General features: G+C 49.7%; 1 protein-coding gene across 1 annotated transcript in view; it reads right to left on the bottom strand.

The window, feature by feature from the left end:
• The window catches only part of DLK2 (delta like non-canonical Notch ligand 2), an 83,922-nt gene that overhangs the window by 50,367 nt on the left and 12,953 nt on the right, over positions 1-20,602 (bottom strand). The window contains exon 2 of the mRNA XM_073671631.1: positions 19,303-19,653. The gene's annotated coding sequence lies outside the window, so the exon portion shown is untranslated. The remainder of the gene's footprint in view (positions 1-19,302; positions 19,654-20,602) is intronic.

Here is a 20,602-nt window from a genome sequence, read left to right as displayed (position 1 = left end):
CATCTTGGTCTTCTCTCCGGATCTCCAGACTCACCGGAGGGACGTTCGTCAGGTCCTGCTCAGGCTAAGGCAGAACCATCTCTACGCTAAATTTGAGAAGTGCCTCTTTGAGCAGACCTCGCTTCCGTTTCTGGGCTACATTATCTCTCAGACCGGCCTACAAATGGATCCTGAGAAACTGTCTGCCATCGAGAAATGGCCCCGACCGGAGGGGTTGAAGGCCATTCAGCGATTCCTGGGCTTCGCCAACTACTACCGCCTCTTCATACCACACTTCTCTTCCCGGACGGCCCCAATTTCTGCGCTCACCCGTAAAGGTACTAATCCCAAAGAGTGGCCACCCGAAGCAGAGGAGGCCTTTCTTTCCCTTAAACAGGCCTTCTCTTCCGCCCCGGTGCTGCATCGCCCAGATGGCAACAAGCAGTTCTTCCTGGAAGTTGACGCCTCCTCCTCTGGAGCCGGAGCGGTACTTACTCAAAAATCATCTTCCGGGAGGATGGTAACTTGTGGCTTCTTCTCTAAACTCTTCTCCTCCTCTGAGCGCAACTATTCCATAGGAGACCGAGAGTTATTGGCCATCAAACTGGCATTGGAGGAGTGGCGTTACCTGCTCGAGGGGGCTCTTCACCCGGTAATAATTTACACTGACCACAAGAACTTGGCTTACCTCCAGCATGCCCAGAGACTTAACCCGCGCCAAGCCCGGTGGTCCTTGTTTTTTGCTCGTTTTGATTTTGTCCTTCATTTTCGCCCGGCTGACAAAAACGTCAAGGCGGACGCCTTGTCTCGATCCTTTCTGGTGTCTGATCTCGAGGAGGATCCGAAACATATCATCGATCCCGCCAGAGTAATGAAGGTGGCTCCCGTGAGTCTAAATCGTCTTCCTCCTGGTAAGATGTTCGTACCAGTACCTGATCGGGAGAAGATCCTACACTGGGGTCATTCGTCTAAACTAGCTGGCCACGCCGGTCAGAAAAAGACCCTCCAGCTTATTAGCCGGCACTACTGGTGGCCTAACCTGCACAAGGATGTAATAGACTTTGTTTCTGCCTGTGTGTCCTGCGCCCGCAACAAAGTTCCGAGACACCTGCCGGCCGGCCGCCTCCTACCTCTGCCAGTACCTGCTGCCCCCTGGCAGCATATAGCGATGGACTTCATTACTGATCTGCCCGTCTCTGCCGGTTGTACGGTCATTTGGGTGGTCGCTGACCGCTTCTCCAAGATGGCTCACTTCATTCCACTGCCAGGTCTTCCGTCTGCACCCGAGCTGGCTAAAGACTTTATCCGCCACATCTTCCGTCTTCATGGCCTGCCCCGTCACATCGTGTCGGATCGTGGGGTACAGTTCACTTCCCGTTTCTGGAGAGCCACTTGTAAATTGCTGGACGTCACCCTGGACACTCCGCTTACCACCCACAGTCTAATGGTCAAGTGGAGCGGATCAATCAGAACCTGACCAGTTACCTTCGGCACTTCGTTAATGCCCACCATTCTGACTGGGTGGATCTCCTGCCATGGGCCGAATTCTCGTACAACAATCACGAGAGCGAGTCTTCCTCCAAATCCCCGTTTTTTGTAGTCTACGGTCAGCATCCTCGGATCCCGTTTCCCATCTCCACCTCGGCGGACAATCCGGCTGCGGAATCTCTTGTTAACAAATTTTCCTCCATATGGGAGAGTACCCGGTCCGCACTCCTTCTGTCATCCGAGCGTATGAAAAGACACGCTGACAAAAAACGTCTGGACCCTCCTCAATTCCGCCCTGGGGATAAAGTCTGGCTCTCGTCCAAATATGTCCGGCTCAAGATCCCTTCCTATAAGTTAGGGCCTCGGTTCATCGGCCCACTGGAGGTCATCAGTCAGATCAACCCGGTGGCCTATAAATTGAAACTCCCGGCCAACTTACGGATCCCTAACTCCTTCCATGTGTCTCTCCTCAAACCTGTGGTGCTTAACTCTTTTTCCAAGTCTACAGGTACGCCTCCTGCTCCGGTTTCTGCTGAGGACGAGTTTGAGGTAGAGAACATTCTTGCCACCAAAAGGGTAAGAGGAAAGACCTTTTTCCTGGTAGATTGGAAGGGGTTTGGTCCTGAGGAGAGAACGTGGGAGCCCCGGGAGAACATCCATGCCCCTCTCATCCTAGCTAAATTTCTGTCTGGCCTAAAAAAGGGGGGGCCTAAAGGGGGGGGTACTGTAGTGCCGGCGTCCCTGCCCTCTGCTAGGCAGGGACGCTGCTCCCCTCACCGCTCTGCTCCGTGCCCGGCTTCCTCCCCCCGCTCTGCTGTCAGCGCGCGCTCCGTCCCGGCGTCCTCCTCCTGCTCTGCTCTCAGCGCGCGCTCCTTCCCGGCCCCTGTGCTTAGGGCGCGCGCGCGCTCCCCTCCTCTTAAAGGGGCCGCGCGCGCCGCCCTAAAGAGTCCCCGGCCAATGGCCGGAGGACTTCATCATATATAAGGCACCTCCTCCAAAATGGAGGTGCCCGAGCAATGTTGTTTGCACCTGTGTCTCACCTGTGCTTCAGCCCTCAGGTCCCGTTGCCAGTTTCCTGCCAGTTTCCTGCCAGTTTCCTGCCAGTTTCCTGCTAGTTACCTGCCAGTTACCTGCCTGATTCCTGCCTGAATACTTGTTACCTGTCTGCCAGTCTGAGGTCCGACGGTCTACCTTACTACTCCTGTCAGTCTGTCTAAAGGACCAGCCTGCCCGCTCACCTGGGAGCGCATATCAGCTACCTGCCTGCTTGCCTGAGGTCCGACGGTCTGCCTTACTACTCCGGTCAGTCTGTCTATGGACCAGCTTGCCCGCTCACCTGGGAGCGCTTCTCCGTTATCTGCCTGCTTGCCAGCCCGGAGGCTCCGTTGTCACGTGCTGTGACCACCAGCTATCTCAGAGACTCTTGCCCGCTCACCTGGGAGCGCATCTCCGTTACCTGCCTGCTTGCCAGCCCGGAGGTCCCGTTGTCACGTGCGGTGACCACCAGCTATTCCAGAGACTCTTGCCCGCTCACCTGGGAGCGCTTCTCCGTTACCTACCTGCCTGCCAGCCCGGAGGTTCCGCCGTCACGTGCCGTGACCACCTGCTATTCCAGAGACTCTCGCTTGCTCACCTGGGAGCACACATCTACCATCTGCCTGCTAGCCTACCCGGAGGCTCTGCCATCACAGGTCGTACCTACCCCTTACCCAGAGACTGCCCTGATCACTTGCCGTAACTCCCTGTCCGTTCACCCAGAGACTGCCACCCGCTCCCTTACAAGGGCCGCCCCCTTGTATAGTAGCTCAGAGGTTCCGCCTCCCGGACCCGTTACATAAATGACTGTACCACAAAATACACTCTAGTATAAAGGACAGTACACCTGACTGTACCACAAAATACACCCTAGTATAAAGGACAGTACAGCTGACTGTACCACAAAATACACCCTAGTATAAAGGACAGTACACCTGACTGTACCACAAAATACACCCCAGTATAAAGGACAGTACACCTGACTGTACCACAAAATACACCCTAGTATAAATGACTACCACAAAATACACCCTAGTATAAAGGACAGTACACCTGACTGTACTACAAAATATACCCTAGTATAAATGAGTGTACCACAAAATACACCCTAGTATAAAGGATAGTACACCTGACTGTACCACAAAATACACCCTAGTATAAAGGACAGTACACCTGACTGTACCACAAAATACACCCTAGTATAAAGGACAGTACACCTGACTGTACCACAAAATATACCCTAGTATAAAGGACAGTACACCTGACTGTGCCACAAAATATACCCTAGTATAAATGACTGTACCACAAAATACACCCTAGTATAAAGGACAGTACACCTGACTGTACCACAAAATACACCCTAGTATAAAGGACAGTACACCTGACTGTACCACAAAATACACCCTAGTATAAAGGACAGTACACCTGACTGTACCACAAAATACACCCTAGTATAAATGACTGTACCACAAAATACACCCTAGTATAAAGGACAGTACACCTGACTACCACAAAATACACCCTAGTATAAAGGACAGTACAGCTGACTGTACCACAAAATACACCCTAGTATAAAGGACAGTACACCTGACTGTACCACAAAATACACCCTAGTATAAAGGACAGTACACCTGACTGTACCACAAAATACACCCTAGTATAAATGACTGTACCACAAAATACACCCTAGTATAAAGGACAGTACACCTGACTGTACTACAAAATATACCCTAGTATAAATGAGTGTACCACAAAATACACCCTAGTATAAAGGACAGTACACCTGACTGTACCACAAAATATACCCTAGTATAAATGACTGTACCACAAAATACACCCTAGTATAAAGGACAGTACACCTGACCGTACTACAAAATACACCCTAGTATAAAGGACAGTACACCTGACTGTACCACAAAATATACACTAGTATAAATGACTGTACCACAAAATACACCCTAGTATAAAGGACAGTACACCTGACTGTACCACAAAATACACCCTGGTATAAAGGACAGTACACCTGACTGTACCACAAAATATACCCTAGTATAAATGACTGTACCACAAAATACACCCTAGTATAAAGGACAGTACACCTGACTATACCACAAAATACACCCTAGTATAAAGGACAGTACACCTGACTGTACCACAAAATACACCCTAGTATAAAGGACAGTACACCTGACTGTCCCACAAAATACACCCTAGTATAAAGGACAGTACACCTGACTGTACCACAAAATACACCCTAGTATAAAGGACAGTACAACAAAATACACCCCAGTATAAAGAACAGTACAACAAAATACACCCTAGTATAAAGGACAGTACACCTGACTGTACCACAAAATATACCCTAGTATAAATGACTGTACCACAAAATACACCCTAGTATAAAGGACAGTACACCTGACTGTACCACAAAATACACCCTAATATAAAGGACAGTACACTTGACTGTACTACAAAATACACCCTAGTATAAAGGACAGTACACCTGACTGTACCACAAAATACACCCTAGTATACAGGACAGTACACCTGACTGTACCACAAAATACACCCTAGTATAAATGACTGTACCACAAAATACACCCTAGTATAAAGGACAGTACACCTGACTGTACTACAAAATACACCCCATTATAAAGGACAGTACACCTGACTGTACCGCAATACTTTTTCCTATGTCATTTCTCATTATTACCTATAATTTATGAATATCTATGGTGATTTCTTTGTCTGTGTGGATTGGAAGGGATGTTATCGACATCTGCTGAAAATTTCATGTCAATAGCACCTTTAGAAAAAGTAAAGAACAGCACTTCAAACTGTAATGCAAAATACACCTAAATATATGGAATACACCTTACTGTAAATAACAGTACACCCGACTAATCAAAATACACCCAAGCATATAGAATACACCCTACTGTAAATAATACTGACTATACACCCACATATATGGAATACACCCTACTGTAAATAACAGTACACCCAACTGTAATGCAAAATACAATTATACAAAACACGACACCCTCCTGTAAAGTACAATATACATGACTGTACCACAATATACACCTGATTACACAGAACCTTTCACCTGACTACTGCTTAATACATCTGACGGCAAATTATACCTGACTATAAAGAACAATACACCCGAATGTAAAGGTCATGCAGCAAAATACACCCGGTTATGCAGAACAATACACTCTATTGTAAAGAATAGTAAACTGGATGGTGCCTCACAATACACCCAGATGTATCACAAGACAAACCTGACTATCGTACAATACACCCAGTTTTATAGAACAATACACCTTACTGTAGTACAGAATACAGACTACTGAAAAGAAAACTATAACCAATTGTATCGCACAATACAGCTAATTATAAAGAACAATGCAGAAGACTACCTTTGACTATACCACAAAACACTCCTGACTCTAAAGAATAGTACAACACACTACACCACAAAACACATCCTATTGTTATGAACAGTATACCCATCTGTACAGCAAACCTGAAAAGAAAGAATAGTATACCCAAATATAAAGATCATAGCGAAAAATACATCTGGTTACACAGAAAAAATAAACCCTACTATACTACACAATACTAGCTACTGTAAAAAAAACAGTACACTTGGTGGTACTGCACAATACACTCGATTGTTCAGAACAATGAACAATACACTTGGTTATACCAAACATTATACCCCACTGTAAAGAAATGTACAACCTCACAATATGAGCTATTGTAATAACTGAACACCCAATACGCTCTACTGTACTACATATAGTATATACCCTGCTGCCAAGAGCAGTACACCCGACTGTACCACAAAATACACCCTACTGCAATACATACTATAACAAAATACAACCAGGTTTACGGCACAATATATCCTACTGTAAAACAAAAGTACACCTGTCTACCACAAAACACATTTGGTTATATCGAACATTAAGCCATATTGTAAAAAAATGTCCAATCCAACAGTATAAGCTGTTGTTAATAACAGTGCACCAAACTATACTGCAATATACACTAATGTACTACACAATATACTCTGCTGTAAAGAACAGTACACCCGACTGCAATATATATATATGTGTGTATATATCACAAAATGACACCCATCTGTACCACAAAATACACTCCAGTTCTACAGAACAATACAACCTACTGAACCATAAGATACAACTGATTAAACAGAGAAATACACCTTAATGTCACACACTACTGTGGCACCCCAGGAGTCCGGTTGCCACAGTGGCATTGCCTCCCTTGCAAGGGGTGATGCCATGCCTGGAAGCAAGGAGGGGTCCCCTAGTCAGGTATACCAGCATACAACACTTTCCTGGCTCCAGACCAGCAAGGGGAGCTCCTCCCCTTAGCAACTGGAATCTGGAGGCGGGGTTAGTTAGAGTTAGTGAGAAGAGTTGGAGACAGGACAGTGACGAGGAAGGACCTGGGGAAGGGAGCTGTGGACAAGCTCACCCCAGAGAGGAGCGAAGAACCGGACCCCGGAGTCCGAGGTTGTGGGGCACTGAAGGCCCAGCAGCAGAAACCGGAGGGCCGGAGACTGCAGGTCTCCAGTCCCCATCAGACGCCCGGAGGCTCAGCAGCACCATAGGGCCCAGCACCGCCACGTGGGAGCGACGCTCCAGGAAGGCCCGAGCTGCCTGCCATACGGGTGAGCACAAAGACATTTTACTCAGGGACGAGGGCCGCAGCATAGCTATAAGCAGCAGGGCCAAAGAGATTAGCGCAAAGGGAAGGCCTACAACTCCACCTGGCGAGGTGGATTCCCAACTTGCTTCCAGGCCGCCTGAACCTCTACTACCAGCTAGTACCCGTGCCCCGGTCTGCCTAACCACCGCAAGTAAAGATAAGAGGAAACCGCCAATAAGTTGTGGACTGGTCATTATCTGCGCCATCCCCTGCATTACACCGCACCAACCACATCTACCCTAGAGTATCACTATATCCTGCCCTGGAGCTTAGCTCTGCCTGTGGAGAGCTGAACCAACTCTGCTGCGTCACCATCAGCTCCAGAGGATCTGCACCGCAGCGGCGGCCCCATATAGCCGCATACCACAGGTGACGTCACGAACATTATATATAAAAACTTTATTCCCCTTCTACCTTTACCTTTAATTGACCGCCCTGGGTCACGGACCGGGTCACTGCTACTGTGACACCCTCAGCACCGACCGGCCCAGCTACCGAATACCCCACGGCCCAGGGGGCGGTTCACTACACATCCTACAGAAATTTACAATACAAGCGACTACAGCAAAACGCACCCAATTATGACGACTATACCCTTCTGTAAATAACTGCACTACCGACTGTAACACAAAATACAAACAACAATACAGAACACGACACCCCATTGTAAAGAACAACATATGTGATGGTACCACAACATATAACTGATTAAATAGAACAGTTCACCGAAAAATACATCTGACTGTACCGCAAAATATACCTGACTATAAAGACCAAATAGCAATATACACCAGGTGATACTGAACAGCACACCCTACTGTATTACACGATATACACTGCTGAAAAGAACAGTATACCCGACTGAACCGCACAATACATCTGACTGTACCGCAAAATATACCTGACTATAAAGAACAGTACACCCGACTATAAAGACCAAACAGCAATATACACCAGGTGATACTGAACAATACACCCTACTGTATTACACGATATACACTGCTGAAAAGAACAGTATACCCGACTGAACCGCACAATACACCCGACTGAACCGCACAATACACCTGGTTATAAAGAACAGTACACCCGACTATAAAGACCAAACAGCAATATACACCAGGTGATACTGAACAATACACCCTACTGTATTACACGATATACACTGCTGAAAAGAACAGTATACCCGACTGAACCGCACAATACACCCGACTGTACTGCACAATACACCTGGTTATAAAGAACAATACACTGTATTGTACATCCGACTATACGGCACAATACACACAGGCGTATAAACAATATACAATACTGTAAAAAAGTATCGTTCTGAGAACGAGGCCTCATAGGTCACTCCCGGTCATGTCTCACATTCGATGACGTCAGTAACTCAGCAGCGTCATCAGTCGTGGGACATGACCGGGAGTGACCTCTGGTTGCAGTAGAGAATCAGCTGGAGACCCTGAACAGCGGTGACATCTGTAACTACACTGCTCGTCAGAGGGCAGCGTGACTCGGCGACTGAGCGGTGTAGTTACTGATGTCACCACTGTACAGAGCCGCCGAGTCTCGCGAGATCCGGCAGCTCTGATTCTCTACTGCACCCAGAGGTCACTCCCGGTCATGTCTCACGCTCGATGACGTCAGTAACTCAGCAGCGTCATCAGTCGTGGGACATGACCGGGAGTGACCTCTGGTTGCAGTAGAGAATCAGCTGGAGACCCTGAACAGCGGTGACATCAGTAACTACACTGCTCGTCAGAGGGCAGCGTGACTCGGCGACCGAGCGGTGAATGACGGACTGTCTCTTGTCTTTATTTAATTCTCTCTATTTATGTCTTTCACGTTCCCATTTGTGGATTACTTCCGATTCCCAGGATACGGATCTTCATGGTTTTGTTTTTTTTCATTTTTATTTTTTTAATAAATTGGTGATACCAGGTTAGAATCGGGGGGTGCTATTTAACATAAAATATTTTTGTGGGTGTGTTGTTTTTTTTTCTTTTAACTTAGTGGGTTAGTGATGAAGGTGTCTGATAAAAGCCTCTCCATTACTAACCCCAGGGGTTGATGTCAGCGGACATTACACAGCTAACATCAACCCCCTAAACCATTACACCAATTGACACCACACCAGGACAATCGGGAACAGCTGGGCAAAGTGCCAGAATTGGGACATCTAATGTGATGCACAACTTCTGCAGCAGCTGCAATCTGGTATTTTTAGGCTGGGAAGGGACAATAACCAGCGAGCTTCCCAGCCTGATAATATAAGCCCACAGCTGTCTGCTTTACCTTGGCTAGTTCTAAAATATAGTCGTTTTTTTTAAATTATTTAATAGGTTAAATACAGCTAAACACCTTTTAGTGTCACATGAAAGGCAATATAGGGTGCTAGTTTATTATATACATTAGTGTTCAAAATAATAGCAGTGTGTTCATAAACGTGAGTTATCACAAAATCTTTCTCCTAGTTGTTATTTCCAGCATTGGGGACGTCGCTCGCTGTTTTCTAATTCACAACTTGAAGAGAAATGTATAGAATTTTTAACTACTTTACAGAAAATAACAAAACCTGAACATTGTTCTGTTCTACAATATAGCAGTGTCTGCATTTGTCTTTTTTTGAGGATTTAGCATTCCTGTGAATCACTAACCTAATATTTAGTTGTATATCACAGTTTTTTAGAACTGCTTCACATCTATGTTGCATAGAGTTAACCAACTTCTGGCACCTGTCAGCTGTTATTCTAGCCCAGGACGCTTTTGTTATGCACACGCCCGGACTGACTGGCGTGTGCGGGAGTATTGGTTCCACTGGACCATGGACCGGAGAGTGCCTGGAGGGGCGTGACTAAGTATCTGGCCGATCCGACCAAGGTGGCACGACGGCATACGACGCCAGTGCACCAGGGAGAAACCGGGCAGAGGGACCAGGTGCTACTCCAGGTCAAACTCCGGACACGGGGGTTGACCCACACAGGGATTACTGGAACAGGCAGGCTAGGCTGGCACAGACTGGTGGATATAAGCAAACAACTGGAGGTCCTCCGTCTGGTCGGAGGGGTGTAGAGACTCGGGGGTAACTACCACTTTGGGGTACCCATTGTCAGGCTCACAGGACGAAGCGGACAAAGTATCGAGTACCGAGTGTAGAGAAGTCTCTCTCCATTTGTCATCGAGTGGTATCCCGGAGGATTCAGGAGGCAACAGGGGGTCCTCCGCCAGGTAGTAGAGGTGCACAGACTCAGAGGTAACCACAGCTTTGGAGCATCCTTGGACATGCACACCGGTTAAAGTGGGTGAAGCATCTGATGCCGGGTGCAGGAAGTTCTCCTGTGTGGAGTCTGGATGGGCAGAAGTCTCTTCGGGCGGGAGAACCGGAGCACTACCCACGCACATTACCCGTTGGGGCTTCTCCGGGATACAGGGAGATGAAGCTTCAGTAGGGACTTCAAGGTTGGGGTCAGGAGGTCTCAGGGAGGACAGACCCTGGCGTGACGGCTTGCCTCTACGTCTAGCACGTCTGGACTGCCTCTTGAGGTTGGGAGAAGTATTCCGGAAAGCGTAGTCACCCTGTGAGGATTCTGGGTGGGCAGTAGTCTCATTGGGCTGGAGGACTATTGCGCTACCCACACACATTACCCATCGGGGCTGCTCCGGGATATTGGGAGGTGAAGCTTCAGCAGGAGCCTCCGGGTTAGGATCATCGAAGACCATTAGAAAGGCCACCAGGAAGGCCATTAGGTCCAGGAGGATCGGATCCTGTGTTTCATATAGGGGGTTGATCCATTCCAAGGCATCACCCGCCAGGTAAGACATAATGAATGCCACCTTAACCCGATCGGTGGGAAAACATAGAGGGTAGAACTTGAAGTGTAGCATGCATTGCTCCACAAATGCACGACTTTGTCTTGGATCCCCATAGTAACGTGGCGGATCCGCAGGAACGAGAGCAGATAGATCCATCTGGACGGGTGCGTAATTCGCCTGGAACTAGCTTAAAAAAAAATATATATATTTATTTATTTTTAATGCATGTATTCGCTGGAAAACTTCTCAGAGAGCGAAGGCCGTGGGGCTCAACGGGAACCATGGCCTGAGCATGCTGTTATGCACACGCCCGGACTGACTGGCGTGTGCGGGAGTAGTGGTTCCACTGGACCATGGACCGAAGAGTGCCTGGAGGGGCGTGACTAAGTATCTGGCCGATCCGACCAAGGTGGCACGACGGCATACGACGCCAGTGCACCAGGGAGAAACCGGGCAGAGGGACCAGGTGCTACTCCAGGTCAAACTCCGGACACGGGGGTTGACCCACACAGGGATTACTGGAACAGGCAGGCTAGGCTGGCACAGACTGGTGGATATAAGCAAACACGGCAGGTATGCAGACGGGTGGATACAGGCGAATATGCAGGCAGGGAGGTACTGGCCGAAAGGACGGGCTGGAGCACAGAGAGGACAAGACCCAGTACAGACTGGGTCACAGAAACAGAACCGCAGATGCGGTAGCCAAACACAGCAGAGAGGGAACGCCCGAAGCGGTGGGCAAGAGCAGAGCAGGACGGGGCTGCCGGAGCAGCGAGCACAAGCAGAGCAGGACAGGACTGCCGGAGCAGCGAGCAGATGCAGAGCAGAAACCGCAGGAGCGGCAAGCAAGGCAAGAGCAGAGTGGAAACCGCAAGAGCGGTAAACAAGGCAGGAGCAGAGCGGAAACCGCAGAGCGGCTAAGAAGGCCGCAGCAGAGCGGAAACCGCAGAGCAGCAAACAAGGCAGGAGCAGAGCGGAAACCGCAGAGCGGTAAACAAGGCAGGAGCAGAGCGAAAACCGCAGAGCGGCAAACAAGGCAGGAGCAGAGCGAAAACCGCAGAGCGGTAAACAAGGCAGGAGCAGAGCGGAAACCGCAGAGCGGTAAACAAGGCAGGAGCAGAGCGGAAACCGCAGAGCGGCAACCAAGGCAGGAGCAGAGCAGAAACCGCAGATCGGCAACCAAGGCAGGAGCAGAGCAGAAACCGCAAGAGCGGCAAGCTAAGCAGGAGCAGAGCGGAAACCGCAGAGCGGTAAACAAGGCAGGAGCAGAGCGGAAACCGCAGAGCGGTAGGCGAGGCAGAAGCAGAGCGGAAACCGCAGAGCGGCTAGAACCGCCGGAGCGGCGAACGAGACAAGGCAAGGGGATAGGACTCTGTTCACAAAGAACAGACGGAGAAGGAAAGGCAGAACCAGAAGCACACAAAGTACTTACAAAGAAGTAGCGAGCGTACACTAAATTCACAACAGAGGTACAGAGACGACGAGAAGGAATTTAGGAGCAAGTTCAGACTCTGCAGAAAGACGCAGAAAACAGACATAGAGGGAAAAGGGAGAAAAGGCTAAAGTAGAAACGAGGCACAGACAACTGGGAACCGAGGAACGGGAACAAATACAGCAAGGCTGGGACACAAACAGGACTCTGTTCAGACGGGAACAGATACCGCAAGGCACAGACAACTGGAAACAGAGGAACGGGAACAAATACAGCACGGCTGGGACACAAACAGGACTCTGTTCAGACGGGAACAGATACCGCAAGACACAGACAGGCAGATCTAGGAATACAGCCCCTAGAAGGCGAAAGAACAGGCTAGAAGCGTGTTCACAAGAACAGACCACAGTTCAGACACAGAACTGGAGAACAGGCAGGAAAACAGGATAGGACCTGGCACGTCAGAGACAAAAAGCCAACTGACAGGACACAATGCTCAGGCGCCATCTTGAGGAAGAAGGTGGTATAAATACCCAAAGATGGACAGCAATAGGCTGAAGGTGCAACAGGGGCGTGTCCGCAGCAGGTACAAGAAACAGGAAGTTCAGCGGGCGTCGCCCTATGCAGCCAAAACAGACAAACAGACAGCAAGGAGGGAAGCCAGAGAGACGTTCTGGACTGGAGATCAAGTGCGCGCTCTTGCACAGTGGGAGATGGACCACCATGCAAGGACGCCGCCAGGTATGTTACAGTACCCCCCCCCTTACGCCCCCTCTTCTTCAGGCCTGCCAGAATCTTCCGCAGGGAATTCGAGGACCAGTCGTTCACTTCAAGGAGATCACTTCCACTGTCCACAGGAAAAATTGATCTCATCTGGGTAGCTAGGATGCTACCTCCTATCCAGCCATCCTTAGCAACAGACGAAACGGGTGGAGTACCAGGAACAGCACACAAGGAAGTCTCTCTCCACATATTTTCAGGTGGCACCCCAGAGGGTACAGGAGACAACTGGAAGTCCTTCACCGGGTTGGAGGGGGACAGAGACTTGGGGGTAATCTCTGCTTCGAGGTACATCTTGTCAAGCTCACAGGAAGAAATAGACAGGTTATCAGGTACATAATGAGGAAAAGTCACTGTCTCTTTGTTATCTGGTGGTACCCCGGAGAATTCAGGAAACAACTGGAGGTCCTCCGCCGGGTCAGAAGAGTGCAGAGGCTCAGAGAAAACATCTGCTTCAGAGTACACTAGATCGGACTCACTGGAGGAAGCAGGCGAGGTATCGGGTCCAGGATATAGGAAAGTCTCTGTCCATTCACCACCAGGTGGCACCCCGAAGGGTTCTGGAGACAACTGGAGGTCCTCCGCCTGGTCGGAGGGGTGTAGAGACTCGGGAGTAACCTCTGCTTCGGAGTACACTAGGTTGGACTCACTGGACGAAGCGAGCGAGGTATCAGGTACAGAGTATAGGAGAGTCTCTGTCCTTTCGCTACCAGGTAGCACCCCGTAGGGTTCTGGAGACAACTGGAGGTCCTCCGCCTGGTCGGAGGGGTGTAGAGACTCGGGAGTAACCTCTGCTTCGGAGTACACTAGGTTGGACTCACTGGACGAAGCGAGCGAGGTATCAGGTACAGAGTATAAGAGAGTCTCTGTCCTTTCGCTACCAGGTAGCACCCCGAAGGGTTCTGGAGACAACTGGAGGTCCTCCGTCTGGTCGGAGGGGTGTAGAGACTCGGGGGTAACTACCACTTTGGGGTACCCATTGTCAGGCTCACAGGACGAAGCGGACAAAGTATCGAGTACCGAGTGTAGAGAAGTCTCTCTCCATTTGTCATCGAGTGGTATCCCGGAGGATTCAGGAGGCAACAGGGGGTCCTCCGCCAGGTAGTAGAGGTGCACAGACTCAGAGGTAACCACAGCTTTGGAGCATCCTTGGACATGCACACCGGTTAAAGTGGGTGAAGCATCTGATGCCGGGTGCAGGAAGTTCTCCTGTGTGGAGTCTGGATGGGCAGAAGTCTCTTCGGGCAGGAGAACCGGAGCACTACCCACGCACATTACCCGTTGGGGCTTCTCCGGGATACAGGGAGATGAAGCTTCAGTAGGGACTTCAAGGTTGGGGTCAGGAGGTCTCAGGGAGGACAGACCCTGGCGTGACGGCTTGCCTCTACGTCTAGCACGTCTGGACTGCCTCTTGAGGTTGGGAGAAGTATTCCGGAAAGCGTAGTCACCCTGTGAGGATTCTGGGTGGGCAGTAGTCTCATTGGGCTGGAGGACTATTGCGCTACCCACACACATTACCCATCGGGGCTGCTCCGGGATATTGGGAGGTGAAGCTTCAGCAGGAGCCTCCGGGTTAGGATCATCGAAGACCATTAGAAAGGCCACCAGGAAGGCCATTAGGTCCAGGAGGATCGGATCCTGTGTTTCATATAGGGGGTTGATCCATTCCAAGGCATCACCCGCCAGGTAAGACATAATGAATGCCACCTTAACCCGATCGGTGGGAAAACATAGAGGGTAGAACTTGAAGTGTAGCATGCATTGCTCCACAAATGCACGACTTTGTCTTGGATCCCCATAGTAACGTGGCGGATCCGCAGGAACGAGAGCAGATAGATCCATCTGGACGGGTGCGTAATTCGCCTGGAACTAGCTTAAAAAAAAATATATATATTTATTTATTTTTAATGCATGTATTCGCTGGAAAACTTCTCAGAGAGCGAAGGCCGTGGGGCTCAACGGGAACCATGGCCTGAGCATGCTGTTATGCACACGCCCGGACTGACTGGCGTGTGCGGGAGTAGTGGTTCCACTGGACCATGGACCGAAGAGTGCCTGGAGGGGCGTGACTAAGTATCTGGCCGATCCGACCAAGGTGGCACGACGGCATACGACGCCAGTGCACCAGGGAGAAACCGGGCAGAGGGACCAGGTGCTACTCCAGGTCAAACTCCGGACACGGGGGTTGACCCACACAGGGATTACTGGAACAGGCAGGCTAGGCTGGCACAGACTGGTGGATATAAGCAAACACGGCAGGTATGCAGACGGGTGGATACAGGCGAATATGCAGGCAGGGAGGTACTGGCCGAAAGGACGGGCTGGAGCACAGAGAGGACAAGACCCAGTACAGACTGGGTCACAGAAACAGAACCGCAGATGCGGTAGCCAAACACAGCAGAGAGGGAACGCCCGAAGCGGTGGGCAAGAGCAGAGCAGGACGGGACTGCCGGAGCAGCGAGCACAAGCAGAGCAGGACAGGACTGCCGGAGCAGCGAGCAGATGCAGAGCAGGACGGGGCTGCCGGAGCAGCGAGCAGATGCAGAGCAGAAACCGCAGGAGCGGCAAGCAAGGCAAGAGCAGAGTGGAAACCGCAAGAGCGGTAAACAAGGCAGGAGCAGAGCGGAAACCGCAGAGCGGCTAAGAAGGCCGCAGCAGAGCGGAAACCGCAGAGCGGCAAACAAGGCAGGAGCAGAGCAGAAACCGCAGAGCGGTAAACAAGGCAGGAGCAGAGCGAAAACCGCAGAGCGGCAAACAAGGCAGGAGCAGAGCGAAAACCGCAGAGCGGCAAACAAGGCAGGAGCAGAGCGAAAACCGCAGAGCGGTAAACAAGGCAGGAGCAGAGCGGAAACCGCAGAGCGGTAAACAAGGCAGGAGCAGAGCGGAAACCGCAGAGCGGCAACTAAGGCAGGAGCAGAGCAGAAACCGCAAGTGCGGCAAGCTAAGCAGGAGCAGAGCGGAAACCGCAGAGCGGTAAACAAGGCAGGAGCAGAGCGGAAACCGCAGAGCGGTAGGCGAGGCAGAAGCAGAGCGGAAACCGCAGAGCGGCTAGAACCGCCGGAGCGGCGAACGAGACAAGGCAAGGGGATAGGACTCTGTTCACAAAGAACAGACGGAGAAGGAAAGGCAGAACCAGAAGCACACAAAGTACTTACAAAGGAGTAGCGAGCGTACACTAAATTCACAACAGAGGTACAGAGACGACGAGAAGGAATTTAGGAGCAAGTTCAGACTCTGCAGAAAGACGCAGAAAACAGACATAGAGGGAAAAGGGAGAAAAGGCTAAAGTAGAAACGAGGCACAGACAACTGGGAACCGAGGAACGGGAACAAATACAGCAAGGCTGGGACACAAACAGGACTCTGTTCAGACGGGAACAGATACCGCAAGGCACAGACAACTGGAAACAGAGGAACGGGAACAAATACAGCAAGGCTGGGACACAAACAGGACTCTGTTCAGACGGGAACAGATACCGCAAGACACAGACAGGCAGATCTAGGAATACAGCCCCTAGAAGGCGAAAGAACAGGCTAGAAGCGTGTTCACAAGAACAGACCACAGTTCAGACACAGAACTGGAGAACAGGCAGGAAAACAGGATAGGACCTGGCACGTCAGAGACAAAAAGCCAACTGACAGGACACAATGCTCAGGCGCCATCTTGAGGAAGAAGGTGGTATAAATACCCAAAGATGGACAGCAATAGGCTGAAGGTGCAACAGGGGCGTGTCCGCAGCAGGTACAAGAAACAGGAAGTTCAGCGGGCGTCGCCCTATGCAGCCAAAACAGACAGACAGCAAGGAGGGAAGCCAGAGAGACATTCTGGACTGGAGATCAAGTGCGCGCTCTTGCACAGTGGGAGATGGACCACCATGCAAGGACGCCGCCAGGTATGTTACAGCTTTCACTACATCCCAGAATGTTTTGGCATTTGTTGGCTTTGCCTCAAACTGCATTTTTGATGTCACCCCACAAATCGGATTAAGGTCCGGGGATTGGGCTGGCCACTCCATAACCTCAATTTTGTTGGATTGGAACTAAGATTTTGCTTGTTTACTGGTGTGTTTAGGGTCGTTGTCTTGTTGAAACTCCCATTTCAAGGGCATATCCTCTTCAGCATAAGGCAACATGACCTCTTCAAGTATTTTAATATATGGAAACTGGTCCATGATCCCTGGTATGCGGTAAATAGGTCTGGCACCATGGTAAGAGAAACATGCCCATATCATGATGCTTCCACCATGCTTCACTGTCTGCAGGGTGTACTGTGGCTTGAATGCAGAGTTTGGGGGTCGTCTGATGAACTGTCTGCGGCCCTTTCACCCAAAAAGAATTCTACCTTCATCAGTCCACAAAATGTTTCTCCATTTCTCTTTAGACCAGTTGATCTGTTCTTTGGCAAATTGTATCTGCTTCAGTACATGCCTTTTTTTTAACAGTTGGACTTTGCGGGGGCTTCTTGGTAAGAGATTAGCTTCACACAGGCGTCTTCTAACTGTCACAGCCCTCACAGGTAACTGGAGACTGTCTGTGATCATCCTGGAGCTGATCATCGGCTGAGCTTTTGCCATTCTGGCTATTCTTCATCCATTCAAATGGTAGTCTTCTGTTTTCTTCCACGTCTCTCTGGTTTTGCTTTCCATTGTGAAGCATTGGAGATTATTTTAGCTGAACAGCCGATCATTGTTTGCTCTTCTTTAAAAAGTTGATTGGAGAGGGTAAAACTTATAATCAAAGTAGGCTGTTCTTCTGAACAACGTCTCAAATGACCCATATTTCTCAGACTTTCAAGGAGAAATGCATGTCCAACATGTGCTGCTTAACCCTTAAATAAGGGCCACCTGATTCACCCCTGTTTCTTCACAGAATGATTGATCTCCACACTGCTATTATATTGAACACTCGCCGTACCATTAATTATTCCAATACACAGAGTCAGAAACCTGCAGATCATGAATGCGGAGTCTGGTGGTTTCTTACAATCTACTGCACCGACTGGGAAATTGTCTGATATGTGGTGATAGAATTTATACCAAAAACAGTGATTAATCTGGTCAGTCCTATTGGACGGCTGGTATTTTGAACACCACTATATAAGGGTCTTGTGACATTAAATATCTATAGCACACCTATCCTATTTATTCGATATATTCTATCTATACCTGTATATGAGATTGCTTCATTAGTTTGTAAACGAGCTTTAAATTACATAGAGAGTTACAATATGTAAAAGATGATGTTGAAAACGCATTATATACGGACGTGGTACAGATGCTGGTGATAAAAATCACATTGTACTCGCATCACACAAGTCCTACGAGTCTGGATCAACATCAGTGCAATTTTTTTATACGATTGTGTGAGTCCAGTCCAGTCCTGATGTCTGTGTATTAGAAGGAGGAGGAGAGGTAAGCGTCCTGATGTCTGTGTATTAGGAGGAGGAGAGGTAAGCGTCCTGATGTCTATGTATTAGGGGGAGGAGAGGTCGGTGTAGTGATGTTTGTGTATTAGGAGGAGGAAAGGTCAGCGTCCTGATGTCTGTGTATTAGGAGGAGGAGAGGTCAGCGTCCTGATGTCTGTGTATTAGGAGGAGGAGAGGTCAGCGTCCTGATGTCTGTGTATTAGGAGGAGGAGAGGTCAGCGTCCTGATGTCTGTGTATTAGGCGGAGGAGAGGTCGGTGTCCTGATGTCTGTGTATTAGGAGGAGGAGAGGTCGGTGTAGTGATGTCTGTGTATTAGGAGGAGGAGAGGTCGGTGTCCTGATGTCTGTGTATTAGGAGGAGGAGAGGTCGGTGTAGTGATGTCTGTGTATTAGGAGGAGGAGAGGTCAGCGTCCTGATGTCTGTGTATTAGGGGGAGGAGAGGTCGGTGTAGTGATGTCTGTGTATTAGGAGGAGGAGAGGTCAGCGTCCTGATGTCTGTGTATTAGGGGGAGGAGAGGTCGGTGTAGTGATGTCTGTGTATTAGGGGAGGAGAGGTCAGCGTCCTGATGTCTGTGTATTAGGAGAAGTTAGGGGGTGGCGAGCTTACCTTGTCCTCGTTTTTGTGGTTTGCGCTCCTCGTAGATGGACCTGGCACAGCTGGTTCAGAGAACTCCTTGGATTCCCAAGGAATTGCAGCTGTCGGGCACTGCCCTTCGGACCAGCAGAGCCTGGACTTGTAGATGGCGCCACGACCCAGCTTGATGTTCTGCTACAATATTATGCAGCCTTTATTAGACATCTCCTGGGATCATCTAACCAGTACATTGCGGCCACGCACAGGTGCCAAGACACGAGCAGAAACCGGATGCCCAGTCGCCATCATTAATATCTCCAAGAGGTTCTAGATAATCCAACGTTAGAAGAAGGACATCCCATCCAGAGCCCAAAAGATCCCAGCCTAAATGAGAAGGAGACAGGTGTTAGGTGTCAGGTAATCATCATCTCTATATTGTAGGGACCTGGGTACTAGGTTATTTGGTAAAGTATGTGCCAAGTTCTGGGGGTTCACTGGCAGGGGCTATACCCTAGGTTATGCCCCAAGTTTGGGGGTTACCAACGGTGGCTTAGTGTTAGGTTCGAAGTTGTGTCCTAGGATCTTGCATTACTGAGAGTTTGTGCTCCAGGCTCTGGGGGTTGCTGGCCCAGGTTTGAGTGTTACTGTTGGGGGTTGTGCACCAAAATCGGAGGTTACTAACAAGAATTGTGTCCAAGATTTGGGGTTTACTGGCAGGAGTTGTGCTCTGGATTAGGGGGTCACTGGCATCAATTGTGTCCCAGGTTCTGAGTGATACTTGTGGTGTCTGTGCTCCAGGATCAGGGGGTTACTGGCGGCGGTTGTGATCCAGATTCGGTAGTTACTAGCAGGGGTTGTGCCCCAGGATCGGTAGCTACTGGTGGGGGTTGTGCCTTAGGTTTGGGTGTTACTGGCAGGAATTGTGCTCTGGATTCGGGAGTTACTGGCAGGGTTTGTGCTCCAGTCTCTTGGGGTTTCTGGCAGGAATTGTGTCCCAGGTTCTCAGTGTTACTTGTGGCGTCTGTGCCCCAGGATCAGGGCGTTACTAGCAGTGGTTGTGTCCCAGATTTTGGGGTTACTGACAGGAGTTGTGCCCCAGGGTTGAGGGTTATTGGTGGGGGCTGTGCCCCAGGTTTGGGGGATTCTGGCAGGGTCTTATGCCCCAGGTTTGGAGTTTACTGGTAGGGGTTGTGTTCAGGGTTTGTGGGTTATTGGGGGGGTGGGGCTGTAACCTATGTTCTCGGGATTACTGGCTGGGATTATACCCCAAATTGAGGAGGACACTCTCGGAAGTTGTGCCCCAGGATAGGAAGTTCCTATCCCCCTTGTATTG

Source organism: Phyllobates terribilis, unplaced genomic scaffold (assembly GCF_046119375.1).
Source record: "Phyllobates terribilis strain yellow unplaced genomic scaffold, ASM4611937v1 Scaffold_3__8_contigs__length_932513732, whole genome shotgun sequence".
In the NCBI taxonomy this organism is placed as follows: Eukaryota; Metazoa; Chordata; class Amphibia; order Anura; family Dendrobatidae; genus Phyllobates; species Phyllobates terribilis.
The sequence above is the reverse complement of the archived record's forward strand: the minus strand, read 5'-3'. Positions and strand labels throughout refer to the sequence as shown.